At 39.3% G+C, this 14,240-nt stretch overlaps 1 protein-coding gene across 1 annotated transcript in view; it reads right to left on the reverse strand.

Annotated features, from left to right (window-relative positions):
* Positions 1-14,240, reverse strand: part of lmnb2 (lamin B2) — a 33,483-nt gene that overhangs the window by 18,405 nt on the left and 838 nt on the right. The window lies entirely within an intron of this gene.

Below are 14,240 nucleotides of genomic sequence, written 5' to 3' on the forward strand. Positions count from 1 at the left end.
TTAATTATCACTCCACAGTCAATTAATCTCAATATAGCTTCAAATCATAACTAAGAAAAAACCCTATATGCATGACCAAATACCTGATGTTGTTACAGAGGGAGTGTGAGGGGGTGTATGAGAGAGGGGGAGGGAGTGTGAGGGGGTGTATGAGAGAGGGGGAGGGGGAGGGCTTCATATCCACAGATCAAAAAGGACACTTATAAAATGTTTCCAAGTGTAAAACAGAATAACTTCAAAAATAAAGGGTGGGATGGGGAGAAAAGTGACTGAGAAAAAGAATTACTGAGCAAACTGATAGGTGGTCAGAAAAGTACAAGTAAAATAAACTGATACACATTATGGCAATAGCTCTTAAAACAAAAAAGGCAAAGACAAGTGAAAGAATGGGAAGCATTCAAAAGCACACAACAGCAAGATAATTATTTGGGATGCAAAATCTGCAATCACAAACCAGTTGAGGCTACATTGACAGACCAAGCCAATGTTGTTGGCTCTTTATGGGGAATAGCAAAGTTGGTTTTAGATACTTATGGATTTGATGCCTCCAGCATTGTCAACATTCTTCAAATGCAAATTTCACCAAACATTACGAACAAGGATTGCTCATACCCCTTTTCAAAAATTACCATCTTCAACTAAGCAAACTCCAGGTTATAAAATGATTCACATTATCTGATAAGCATGTTATCTCTAGTACTAAATTCTGAAACATACTGCAACTTACGTACTCCAAAACATCCCCTCAAAAGATTTAAAAAAATAGAAAATGCTTTAACTTTAATCTTTTACCCAAAAACTTTTCAGGAAATTTAAATTTGAACAGAAAAGTTTATATCAAAAGAGAAAAACAGAATCACAGCACTGTACACTTGTTTAGCTAGGATTTAAAAGGACAGAAAATTAGTACTGGTTATGGATGGGGGAAAGTGAGGATTGCAGATGCTGGAGATCAGAGCTGAAATATCTGTTGCTGGAAAAGTGCAGAAGGTCAGGTAGCATCCCAGGAGCAGGAGAATTTACATTTCGGGCAGAAGCCCTTCTTCAGGAAGAAGGGCTTATGCCCAAAACATCGATTCTCCTTCTTCTCCTTTGATGCTGGCTGACCTGCTGCGCTTTTCCAGCGACACATTAATATAGTTGGACATGCTGATAAGCTTAATCAAAGTACTTCCTTCCAGCGATACAATAAACCAATGATGTTAGTTGCCATTATTTCTTTAGTTGGACATTCTACTTAATGCTATTCTAATGTCACAGCTAGATATTTATTAGCACCTCTGCTACAGTGACCTTCCATTCCAGCCTAACCTGTCATGATAGATATTTAGCTATTCCATCTATTACAATATATAGTCTCCTGTCTCAAGCTGACTCTACTACTCAGCCCATTGGCCCATCTGGTCAAGATCCTGTTGTAATCGGAGGTAAGCCTCTTCGCTGTCCACTACACCTCCAATTTTGGTGTCATCTGCAAACTTACTAACTGTACCTCGCATCCAAATCATTTATGTAAATGACAAAACGCAGAAGGCCCAGCACCGATCCTTGTGGCACTCCACTGGTCACAGGCCTCCAGTCTGAAAAAACAACCCTCCATCACCACCCTGTCTTCTATCTTTGAGCCAGTTCTGTATCCAAATGGCTGAAGGGCTTATGCCCGAAACATCGATTCTCCTGCTCCTTGGATGCTGCCTGACCTGCTGTGCTTTACCAGCAACATTTTTCAGCTCTGGTTATGTATAAGACTTGATCAAAGCATTTTTCATATTGCTCCTTTACTAAAGGTCAAACAGGTTGCATCATTGACCATAAGTTTAGAAGAACAAGAGGTGATTTTATTTCAAGTTACAAGATTCTGATGTGACGTAATAGGTGGACTCTGAATGGCGCCTCCCCTTCCAGAATTACCAGCATTGTTTTTTTTCTGGGGGGTGGTGTAGTTGGGTGTCCACACTAGGAGGCATATAATGCTTTTAAAAGTTGGGGGGGGGGGGGGGGGGGAAAGAGAGAAGAGAGGAGGAGCCTGACTCATCAGATTAAAAAGACTTGCAGTTAACAATGGGGTGCTGGAGGCAAGAGTAATGGGTTAACAAGGAGGAAAAACATTCATTATGTAGAGCCATTGAACAATATTGGATGCATTCAGTAAGGTCAGTTTAAAGAGGTCAAAAGTATTCATTACGTGAAGCCAATTCAGGTTAAGAACATTCATTGGCGTAACAGCAAGTGGCTTAATCTTTACTATTGACACTTTCTGCCTGTAATGGTCACCCAATTAATATGTTACCTTATCTGGATGCTCCTCCCTGTAAAAATGACTAATTCGTTAAGAAACTGCTGTTCAAGAGAAGACCGCAAACTCATGTCCCTGTGCACATGGGCGGTCGTTCTCTCTCCTTCCAGGGCCTGGAATAAAGATAAAAAAAACGTAAAACTATACTGTGTCTGTGTTTTTTTGCTTTGATGGGGGCACAACACTTCCACCCTAAAGTTTATATTCACTTATCAATTCCCTCAATTAGTAGTTCAAGACCAGGGGCAAAAAACACTTAAAATGTTACAGGGCCTGTACTGCACTTCGGCCCTCAATGTTGCGCCAACCTGTAAAATTAATCTGCTGCCCAGATAACCTACACCATTCTATCATCATCTGTATAGATATGTTTAATGCCCATTTAAATGCCCTTAAACATTGGTGAGTATACTACTATTGCAGGCTGGTCATTCCACACCCCTGAGCAAAGAAACTACCCCTGGTATGTCCAAAATCTATCCCCCTCATGTTAGCCTTCACCAGAGAGAAAAAAGGTTCACTGTCCACCCGATCTAACCCTCTGATTATCTTACACGTCTTGATTAAGTCTCCTCTCAACATTCTTCTCTCCAACAGAAAGCCTCAGTTCCCTCAGACTTACCACATAAGACCCTCCTTCCATACTAGGCAACCTCCTAGTCAATCTCCTCTGAACCCTTTCCAAAACTTTCACATCCTTCCTATAATGCAGTGATCAGAACCGTACATAATACTCCAAGTGCGGCCTAACCAGTGCTGCGTACAGCTAAAACATGACTGAGGCTCTGAAACGCAAACCCCTTACCAATAAATGCCAACACACCATATGCCTTCTTAACAACCTTATTAACCTGGGTGGCAACATTCAGGGATATATGCACCTGGACATAGATTTCAGTTCATCTATCCTACCAAGAATTTTACCATTAGCCCAGTACTCTGCATTCCTGTTACTTCTTCCTAAGTGAACTACCTCACACTTCTCCATATTAAACTCCACTTGCCACCTCTCAGCCCAGCTCTGCATCATCTCCATGTAACCCACAACATCCTTCAGCACTATCCACAATTCTGGCTGCCTTAGTGTCATCCACAAATCTACTAACCCATCCTTCTACACACACATCCAGATTATTTATAAAAATGACAAACTGCAGTGGCCCCAAACAGTTCCTTGTGGCACACTACTAGTACCTGAGCTCAAGATTGACATTTCCCATTAACCACCATCCATCAGTTTGCCAATTTCTGATCCAAACCGCTAAATCACATTCAATCCCGAAACTCCATATTTTGTGCAATAGCCAACCATGTGGAACCTTATCAAATAACTTACTGAAGTCCACATACATGACATCAACCACTTTACCTTCATCCGTCTGATGTGTCACCTTCATAAAGAACTCGATAAGGTTAATTAGGCACGGCCTACCCTTCACGCTGACTATCCATAATCAAATTGTTCCTTTCCAGATGATAAATCCCATCTCTTATACCCCTTTTCAACACTTTACCCACAACCGAAGTAAGGCTCACTGGCCTATAGTTACCAGGGTTGTTTAAGGAGGGGAGTAGAGATGTTGTGAAATTTGAAAGGGTTCAGAATAGATTTACAAGGAGGTTGCCAGGATTGGAGGATCTGAGCTACAGGGAGAGGCTGAACAGGCTGAGGCTGTTTTCCCTGGAGCGTCAGAGGCCGAGGGGTGACCTTATAGAGGTTTACAAAATTATGAGGGGCATGAATAGGATAAATAGGCAAAGCTTTTTCCCTGGGGTCGGAGAGTCCAGAACTAGACAGCATAGGTTGAGAGAGTGAGGGGGGAAAAAGATAAGAAACCTAAGGCGCAACTTTTTCACACAGAGGTGGTAGGTGGGATGGAATGAGCTGCCAGAGGATGTGGTGGAGGCTGATACAATTGCATTGGATGGATCTATGAATAGGAAGGGTTTGGAGAGATAATGGGCTGGGCGCTGGCAGTTGGGACTAGATTGGGTTGGGATATCTGGTCAGCATGGATGGGTTGGACCGAAGGGTCTGTTTCCGTACTGTACAAGGGACTCTATACAAGGGAACATTTGCTATCCTCCAGTCTTCTCGCACTACTCCTGTCGACAATGACAACATAAAAGATCTAAGCCAAAGGCTGCAGTCTCCATCAATATTCGTCAGTATCCAAGCCAGTTAAACTTCAAACAATCCAAAATATGCCTCAACAGTTCTCCTTCAATCCACCTGGATCCATGGTTCAATTGCAAGATGAACTGGAAGAAGTTTTCTACAACATAATAAGCTTTCCCAAACTACAATTGAAGTGGCTATGCCCAAAAAGAGAATGTCAGCATCATGGAAAACATGGATTAAGCACAGTTGGTAGCAAGTCAAGGTGGCCATATAACAAAGCTGCACTGTGCAAGTCCTTGCACAATAGTTGATGCAGAAACAAACCACAGCAACAATTGTTAAAAGGAACTGGTACTGCACACATTTATTTATCCCAAGCTTGGTACTCTCTCTCACTATAAAATGGGCTAGAGAAACAGGCACCTGCCACTGACATTCTATCCATGTTCCATAGAATACGTATGTAGATGGTAACAAAATACAAGTAGTTGTGAGGTGGCTCAAGGGTGCCAGATAAATGGTAGCGTACATGCCAGCTTTTTCCATAATACGATGGTTGCATTCTTGTGCAAACTAGCTTTATAGAAAAATTGTGCATTAGAAACAGCATTAAAGTGCTGGCAATGTAGTTACGTTGCAGCCAATGCACATTTGAAAAGCCTGCACTTTAGAAATAACGTCCCCGTTTGTCAAATTAGCGAATGTGTTGACAAAACAGGTTGTTGTTACAGCAGAACAATCTGTAATTAACAATTTTCAAAAAGATTGAGGCGTGGACAAGGGTTCTCAGATTTACAAGTATTACACTCACTATCCCTCGAATTGACAAACATGATCCACACTAGGGTATAAATTTTAAAAAGATCCGACATGGAAACATTTTCTATACTTACAAACTGTTCTTTTATTGTGTCCTAATTTACGATTTGGCTGCATATATAGAATCTCTACAGGGTGAAAACAGGCTATTCAGCCCAATGGTCTACACTGACCCTGCAAGGAAGATACTACCTAGACCCATCATGTGCCCAATCCCTGTAATCCTGCATTCCCTATTGCTAATCAATCTGACCTAAACACCCCTGGACAATTTCACATGGCCAATCCACCTAGGGAAATGACTGTCTATTTACCCTATTCACAAACTACAAACTGTGGAAAACTGCAGCACTGAGGAACCTCACACAGACAGAGAGTCACCTGAGGCTGCAACGCTAACTACTGAACCATTTTGCAACCCCATACAAAAGGCGACCAGAAGAGTCCTTTCAGCCCAACTGAAAGTAGGTAAATTATGACACATCAAATGACAATGTTTGATGACTCGCAACAGTGGGTCAAACTTCAGATTACAGTACTGACTTTATACATACCTTTCAAAAGCTCAAGTTTCCCACAGCACTCAGACTTCCACATCATTAGAAATATGATGTAAATTTCTAAATGACCAAGACAAGATACAGATTGTACTTTTATAAAGTGCCAGCCTTGGCCAGATCATAGAATTTGTTGGATCATAGCTGTTGACATATCAGAGTAGCAGTGGAATTCAACAGAAGAGTACTATATAACAAAATGAAATGGAACATAGATTACTTTGGTGCTTGCCAGTACAATTAAGAGGTACTGCAGGGTTCACCTCCACGTTAGATGTCAAACTGAATTTGTTAGAACAGGAAGATACAACCTGCATTCATACTGTTAGAGTCATAGAGATGTACAGCACAGGAACAGACCCATTGAACCAACTTGTGCATACTGACTAGACATCCTAACCAAATCTTATCCCATTTGCCAGCACTTGGCCCATAACCCTCTAAACCTTTTCCTATTCATATACTCATCCAGGTGCCTTTGAAATGTTATAACTGTACCGCCTCCACCACTTCCTCTGACAGCACATTCCATACTTCACCCTCCGCATGAAAAAGTTGCCCCTTAGGTCTTTTTTAAATCTTACACCCCCATCCTAAAAACTTATGCCTTCTCGTTCTGGGCTCCCCCACCCCATAGAAATGACTGTCCATTTAACCTACCCCAGGGAAAAGAAGTCTATTTACTCTCTCCATGCCCCTCATGATTTTATAAACCCCTCAACCTCCAACACTCCAGGGAAGAAAAATCTCCAGCCTATTCAGCCTCTCCTTGTAGCTCAAACCCTCTAACCCCGGCAACGTCCTTGTAAATCTATTCTGAATCCTTTCAAGTCCTGCCCCGATTTGCCTATCCAAAATGTAGCATCTCATATTTATCCAAATTAAACTCCATCTGCAACTCCTTGGCCCATCTGATCAAGAGTGCACTGTACTGAGATAGGGTTATCTGCTGTCCACTACATCTCCAGTGTTGGGGTCACCTACAAATTTACTAACTATACCTATCATTTATATAAATGAAAAGCAGTGGACTCGACACAGATCCTTGTGGCAGACCACTGGTCACAGGCCTCCAGTCTGACAGGCAACCCTCCGCCACCCCGCCTTCTAAAGTTCACCCAGATCAGAATCCAAATGACTAGCTCTCCCTATATTCCATTAGATCTAACCTTGCTGACCAATGTTGTCAAAAGCTTAATTGGAGTCCACCTAGATCACGTCCATCAATCCTCTTCAGCACTTCATCAAAAAGATTCAAATCAAGTTAGTAGGACACGATTTCCCATGCACAAAACCATGTTGGCTATCCCTAATTGGTCCCTGCCTTTCCAAATACATGTAAAACCTATCCCTCAAGATTCCCTCCAACAACATTGGCTGCCCACGAACAATGTCAGGCTCACCGGTCTATAGTACCTTGACTTTTCCTTACCAACTTTGTTAAATGGTGGCACCTCGTTAGGCAACTTCCAGTCTTCCAGCATCTTACCCGTGACTATTGATGATATAAATATCTCAGCAAGGGACCCAGCAAATCACTTCCCTAGCTTTCTAGAAGAATGTCCACCTAAGCAGGTCCTGAGGATTTATGCATCTTTTTGCGTTAAGGCATCAACCAGGCAGTAACTGTGCAGATTCACTGCTGTATCAGACAGCAGTGTAAGTTTCTTTCTCTGGTCATGTGGTCGCTGTCTTTGCCAGTCTTCCTATTTGTTTAAAAAAAAAGTGCCACTTTTTTTTTAAACTTGAGTGTAAAGTTACGGTCCCATATGGTGGCAATAACAGGCAAGTCAGACCACAGAAAGAAACCTGGCTTGATGTACATGCAATTGAGGTGGTGTTGTTAGGTTCCCTTGAGATTCTTACACACTTGATCTAACTGCAATACACCAACTTCTGTTAAGAGCCACAACTTACTTCAGCAAATATAAGCTTTTGGAGGATCATGCAAAGCTCTTTGCGACGCTTGTGGAGCATGTCAAGAAAGACTCCCTGAACAAGGGAGCCGTCCTCCTTTTATACAGGGTTTTACATCAGTCAGTCAAGCATGCAAGATACAACCCTGCCTCGCTACTCCCCTATAGTCAAATGCCACCCAAAAACAAAATGTAGAAGTGATTAAATTATTTCCAGAAACAATGTGTCCTTAGGTTATTCCTTAAAAACAGTGCTTAGAGTATGATTAGATTGTCATATCCTGCCTGCAAGACAGAAAACTCTCAAATGTAACTTTAAGCGGTCTATTTTGTCCTTTTCTTTTTTAAAAAAAGGGAAAAGGCTTAAAGACAGAGGTGTTGACCTGTCTATTTGAAATGTCATTGAAGCAAACAGCTCAAGGGGCTTTGGGTTTTTGTTCTTTTTTTAAAAAAAAGTTAGAACAATAGAAACACAATCTGAATGGATGTGGTGAAGCTCTCCAAACCAAGATTTTCACTTTTTAAAAAAAAAAGTTGTTGCTGCAGTACATCTCTTCCAGCTACACTCTACACTTGTTTTTGTTTTTCTTCTTGGGCTGCTGGCATTGCATGCAAGATACTTTTCTGAATTTGCCTTTTGTCAAGGTGGTTTATGGGATATTACTATATTGGGTTGGTTAATTAGTAAGTTAATGAATGTATTATTGTTAGCTGTAACTCAACTGGAAAACCTAAGTCAATTCCTTTACTTATGTTTTGCTCAAGTTAGTTTGACCAATTGAATCACATTCAGAATGCAAGGCTAAAATAAGAAAAAGGTGTGTGTCATGGCTACCTTTTTAATATATTTTGAGGGAGTTTGGTTTGGTCCATAACCTTTATAGAAAATGGATTTTAGTACAGGAACAAGATATTCTTATTGCAACTGTAAAGACATCAGTGAGGCCACACTTGGGGCAAGAGAGATTATGCTAAGATTACATTCACGAGGATTTAGAAGGCTGAGATATGGAGTGCACATAGAAACCTAAAAACATTTAAAGCAGGACTAGTTAGATGTACAAATGAAATTCCTGATAATGAGGACTCCAGACCAGGTGCCATAGTTCAAGATAAGGGACAAATCTTTCTTAGGACGGAAATCAGGAACCATTTCTTCACCCAGAGAGAGCGTGGCTAGCCTGCAGCATTCACTATAGTGAATGTGGTTGAGACCAAAATATTGTGCGAGAGGGCGGTGGATCTAGCTTGTGATTAAAGGGTTATTTTGTTACTTGAAAGCAAGGGAGAAAAAGATGATAAGTTACAGTTTGGAGCCTTATGATCAGCCATGTTGAATGGCAGTGCAGACTCTAGATCGAATAGGCTACTCCAATCTTCAAATGTTTTCTACTTTTGATGAATTAAATTTAAGTTTTTGCAATTGGTTAATTGTGGTTAGTCACAAACAAACATTCATGAAGCGACAGAAGACAGGTTTATTTCATAAAAAGAGCTCTACATACACACTTAAAAAAAACTCAACCCTATCTCCCAACTCCATCCTTCAGAGATTCAATCCCAATGAAATATCACACCCACTCCTTTCTCAGCTTGAGAAAAGCGAATTAATAGATGCAGCCTAGTTTCTTTTCCTTCAATTGCAGAGACAATGTTATTACTCCTTTCAGAGTCTGATGGCACAATCTTTCACAATTCAGATGGCCTCAACATTCTCATTTCCAGTGACATGGAATTCTTCTGACCTTCATAAACCCAACAGTATCACGTCCATTAACACTACAGGGGTCTGTCTGGAACTTGATTACAATCATGTGCCTTGGAACAAATCCACTTTTAGGTCACTATTCAAAAATGTTATTTTTATAATGTTGGGAGTTTTAAAAAGAAAATTATACACCTTTCATCATATATGCAACAGATTTGAATTATCAACGATAATTTGTATTTCCCCAAAGGTCTCAAATTCACTCAACATTCGTTTTCAAATAATTTAAACTCCATTTTAGAGTATCTTGGGCATTCCATATGTCAGTCGTGCACTTAGAATCCGAAGAATTTTTTTTTAAAAAAATCACGATTTTCCATGTTAACACAACTGGAATGAATGATCTGCGCATTTCCAAATGTCAAAATCAGTTGATACAAATAACTAACCTACTCAATTTTTTAAAAAAAAACTTTTCGCAAGCGAAAAATTAGACACGGGAAACCGCAATGGGATTTGAATCCTACTGCAGCCGCCCTCCTGATTCAAACTATCCAGTACCAATGTACTTTCAAAGACGGGATCCACCTTTGTCAGGAGCGCAATTAACGAGAAATCTCAATGTTGATCCTGATTGGATAAGTACTCGATTGGCTGCTCACTTGCATGATGAAAGGTACCTGCAACATTTTTGGACTTTTGAAGCCAGTTTTTAAAAACTTGCATCTTAAAATATGCGTGTTTAGCGACTTAGAATACAAGGATACTCCTCCCCCTCCCGAAGAACGTCCACTCCCCCCACCCCGAAAGAAAGCCGTAACCCGCGGACCGATCTCAGTTTCATTGCGTTTCCTGTTATGGCGTTATCGACCCGACATTAAATCCACGAACACAATAGTCGAATTTGCAGCAGATTAAAAAAAAGGCATCTTATTCAGAAAAAGAATACAGTAGAGAAAAATTCTAATTGTGTTGAGAAGATAATGCCAAGTCGTCTCACAATGGCTATTCCATCCAGCTCGATATAATGGAGTCATGCACTCGCCGCAGCCAACATTTCAAACTGAAAAAAAATTGGAAAAGAACGCCCCACCTCCGTACACACGGCGGTATTCAATGATAAAGCGAAAGAACTAATAAAAGTCGGTAACGCGCGAATTTAGGTCGCCAACTCCATCAGTTTTAGATATATGCAGTTATTCCCTAACACTAAAATGTGATGGATTCCTCTCTACACGTATTGTTCTAACCAGCGCGGAATTATTGGGCGTGACTATACGTTTCTCCTGAACATTAGGCGCCTGGAGCACAAAGGATTGGGGCGTTGATAACAAAACCAATACCCGCACACGTCCTCCAGGACAGCTAAAACGAAGGCCAATCAAATCAAGTGAAATTTATAGCAGCCATCCAGATGTGTTCTCCCCCTACCCCAAAATTAATGGAAGACAGATTTTGGTTAAAGCTAAAAAAGGAAATATTCTCATCCCAATAGAATAGGATTCATATTTTCAAGATAAATCCCATCACGATCAGGCTAGAGAAAAACAGATGTACATCTACAATGCAACCACAAAATGGTGATGCAATTTTCATAAAGTCTGATGGAAAGCTCGCAGGCTTTATATCAGGAAATTAAAAGATGCCATGCTGGTTCAGTATGTTAATACAGGTACAAAAACAAAAACATTCTCCATTTGTAATGAATGAAAGCACTTTAAGAACAATACATTTTCAGTTCAGAGAGAAATATCCATCCATCAATTCCCACATTCAAAACCAATAAAACCATCACCTTCGTTTCCACAGCAGTCCTATTTTCATATTTACAACTTTATCATTAGGACAAGAGATTCCAGCACTTGCAATTTCCATTCAAATTACAATGAAGGACTTTTAAAATAAACTGTCAAAGGTGGTCCATGGAGAAGACTACTACAACAGAGTTATGCAAGGGCATACAATCAGCAAACTTGCCAGCTAGACTGCAGAAGCAAAGGAAAAACCAAATTGCAACTAGGGTGGCCATTTCTGCCTTTGAAAGTATAAAATTGTAGTACTGGTTAATGGGATTCAATGATAGCACCACAAAACTAGTAGCTTTCCATTCCTATCCACTGGATAGTATTTTTAACCTTCCAGGCAGAAATAGTAAAAGAAAAATCAAAAAGTATTGTCCTAATAAATTTTAAAAAGTGCAGCATACTTTAATTTGCAGCTCTTCATAACCTGATGTACAATATTGACAAATACATCATAAGACGTTCTCAATAAAAAAATTTTGATTATGTATTTGTTTTTGTTTCTAGGACTCCTAATCTTGCTGGCTAGAGCAGGCAAGTTAATTCTCGTAAATTTACACCTAGCTACAGCTCATCATTTCCCCCAGAAGATTCAGAAATCAGAACATCTATCCTTTTAAAAAAGGAAGCAAACATACTGGAAAGAATGGAAACCCTTTATAAGAGTCACGTGATTTATATGTTCAGAAGCACTCTGTTCACCAAGGAGAGAACTGATATAACATATGTGGGGAATCAACGTGCTTCACCAGCAGAAAGAAAGAGAGAAAAAAAAAATCACTTCCAGTTCACAGATGTTACTGATAAAACAAAGGAGGTGCAAAGACTTAAAATGTTGAGGTAGGGAAAAAGCTTTTGAACCAGACTGACATTTCAAACCAAAGCTTTTGGGTACAAGTCCCAGATGCTAATAGCTTTGCCATTAAATTCAGAACATTTTACAGCAAGACCCAAAATAAAAAAGTGTGCAAAGTATTTAAACAAACTTCAAACTATTAAAAACATTTTAAAAGCTCTAACTATACTCAGATAGTACAAGAAATTTTATACAACCCAGACCCATCACCCACCTTCATACAGTCAGAGTTTTATACAGCACAGAAACAAAGTCTTGATCCAACTCATCCACACTGCCCAGATATCCTAAACTGATTCAGTCTTATTTGCCAGCATTTGGCCCATATTGCTCTATACCCTTACCAGAGGTGTACCCATCCAGATGCCTTTTTTAAAAATTTGCAATTATATTCACCTCCACCACTTCTTCTGGCAGCTCATTCCATACATGCACCACCCTCTGCAAAAATGTTGCCCCTCATGTCCCATTTAAATCTTTTGCCTCAACTTTAATCTATGCCTTCTAGTCTTCCATTCCCCTACCTTGGGAATAAGATCTTGGCTATTCATCCTATCCATGCCCCTCACGATTTTATAAACTTCTGAAAAGCCCCAGTCTATTCAGCCTCTCTATAAAAAAGTTAAACCACCCTCAATCCTGGCAACATCTTTGCAAATGTTTTCTGAACTCTCAAGTTTAATAGCACCTTTCCTATGGCAGGGAGACCAGAATTGAATGCAGTATTCCCAAAGTGGCCTGACAAATCTCCTGTACAACTACATGACATTCAAACTTCTACACAATGCACTGACTAACAAAGGCAAGTATGCCAAACATTCTCTATGCTGTCCAACAGCAACTTTACTTTCAAAGAAACTTCCTTCACATTAATTGAAAACTGATTTCCCATTAACTTCCACATTGATCAACTTTATGTTCAAATCAAAGAGGAAATTCAACAAGTAGACTAGTATATCTTTTTAAAAAAAACTGAAATCTATCCTTCTTTCCTATCAGGTTCTACAGTATCAGCCATTGCCTTCATAGCTTGATAACACCTATTGTTCAGAGTAACCAAAGAATAGTCACTTCAATGAAAAAGAAAGGTTTCTGCATTGTAGTTCTAATGTTTTCCTTCACAAATGGTAAAGAGCTAAACAATACATTTTCAGAATCATTCACATGGATTTATTTTGACATTTTAAAAATCAGCTGAAGAGTCAGAAGACTCCATGAAAAGTAGAATTATCTAAAGAATTCCAACATCTTCCTTATGAAGATGGACCAGAAACTTAATAGCTTAGTCAATCTCCAAAATGAAGAAAACAGTATTCTACTGCTCTATTATCACTGCTTTGATACCATGTGATGCTGCACACTTCAAGCCTTGACATTTCAATCCCACAAAATTAAACCAAAAACATTAAAATTCATATTGCTCAAATTAATATAGAACATGCTGCTGACAAGAAACGACAAGCAGGCAATCAACTAACAATTAATTCAGTTTATTTGACTCATGATTTGCTGTCAAACAATTTAAATCCTTAAAACAAGTTATATTCATAGGCTTGTGGCAGTTTTCACTGATCAATCCAGTTAGCCTCATTCCTTTACATCCCTGTAATTTTTTTCTTTCAGTGTTCATCAAATACTTGAAGGTCTGTATTAAATTTATAATCAACACACTAAGTATATTCCAGGCTATTCATTGCTAATAACCTACACCTCATTAACAATCCTTCTGTCATTTAGTATAATAAAGTGATTTACTACACAATCAATGACCTGAAGATGAGAAATTACTAAACATAGAAGACTGTGGAAAGTCAAATGAATATATTTAAAAACTAGATATCAATAAAATACTTGGGCACCAATGGAATAAAAAGGGTGGGAATGTGAAACAGAGAATCAGAAATGATGTCATTAAAGCAGCTATATAGCTTATTCATATTTCTATTTCTTAATGTGTCAAATACAAAGTCATGAGTAACATTTAACAAAAGACTAATATTGATCAATAGCTCTCCTTTGATCTTGACAATCTATGCATTAAAAACATTCCTAGAATGTAGTTAAAAGTAAATTCAACCTAAGTAATTTATTTTTGATTGTAACAAAGTATAAACAAGCTAACTTACACACTTGAAGACCACAGTAAAAGTGTAACTGGGGGAAA

Source organism: Hemiscyllium ocellatum, chromosome 28 (genome assembly GCF_020745735.1).
Source record: "Hemiscyllium ocellatum isolate sHemOce1 chromosome 28, sHemOce1.pat.X.cur, whole genome shotgun sequence".
NCBI lineage: Eukaryota > Metazoa > Chordata > Chondrichthyes > Orectolobiformes > Hemiscylliidae > Hemiscyllium > Hemiscyllium ocellatum.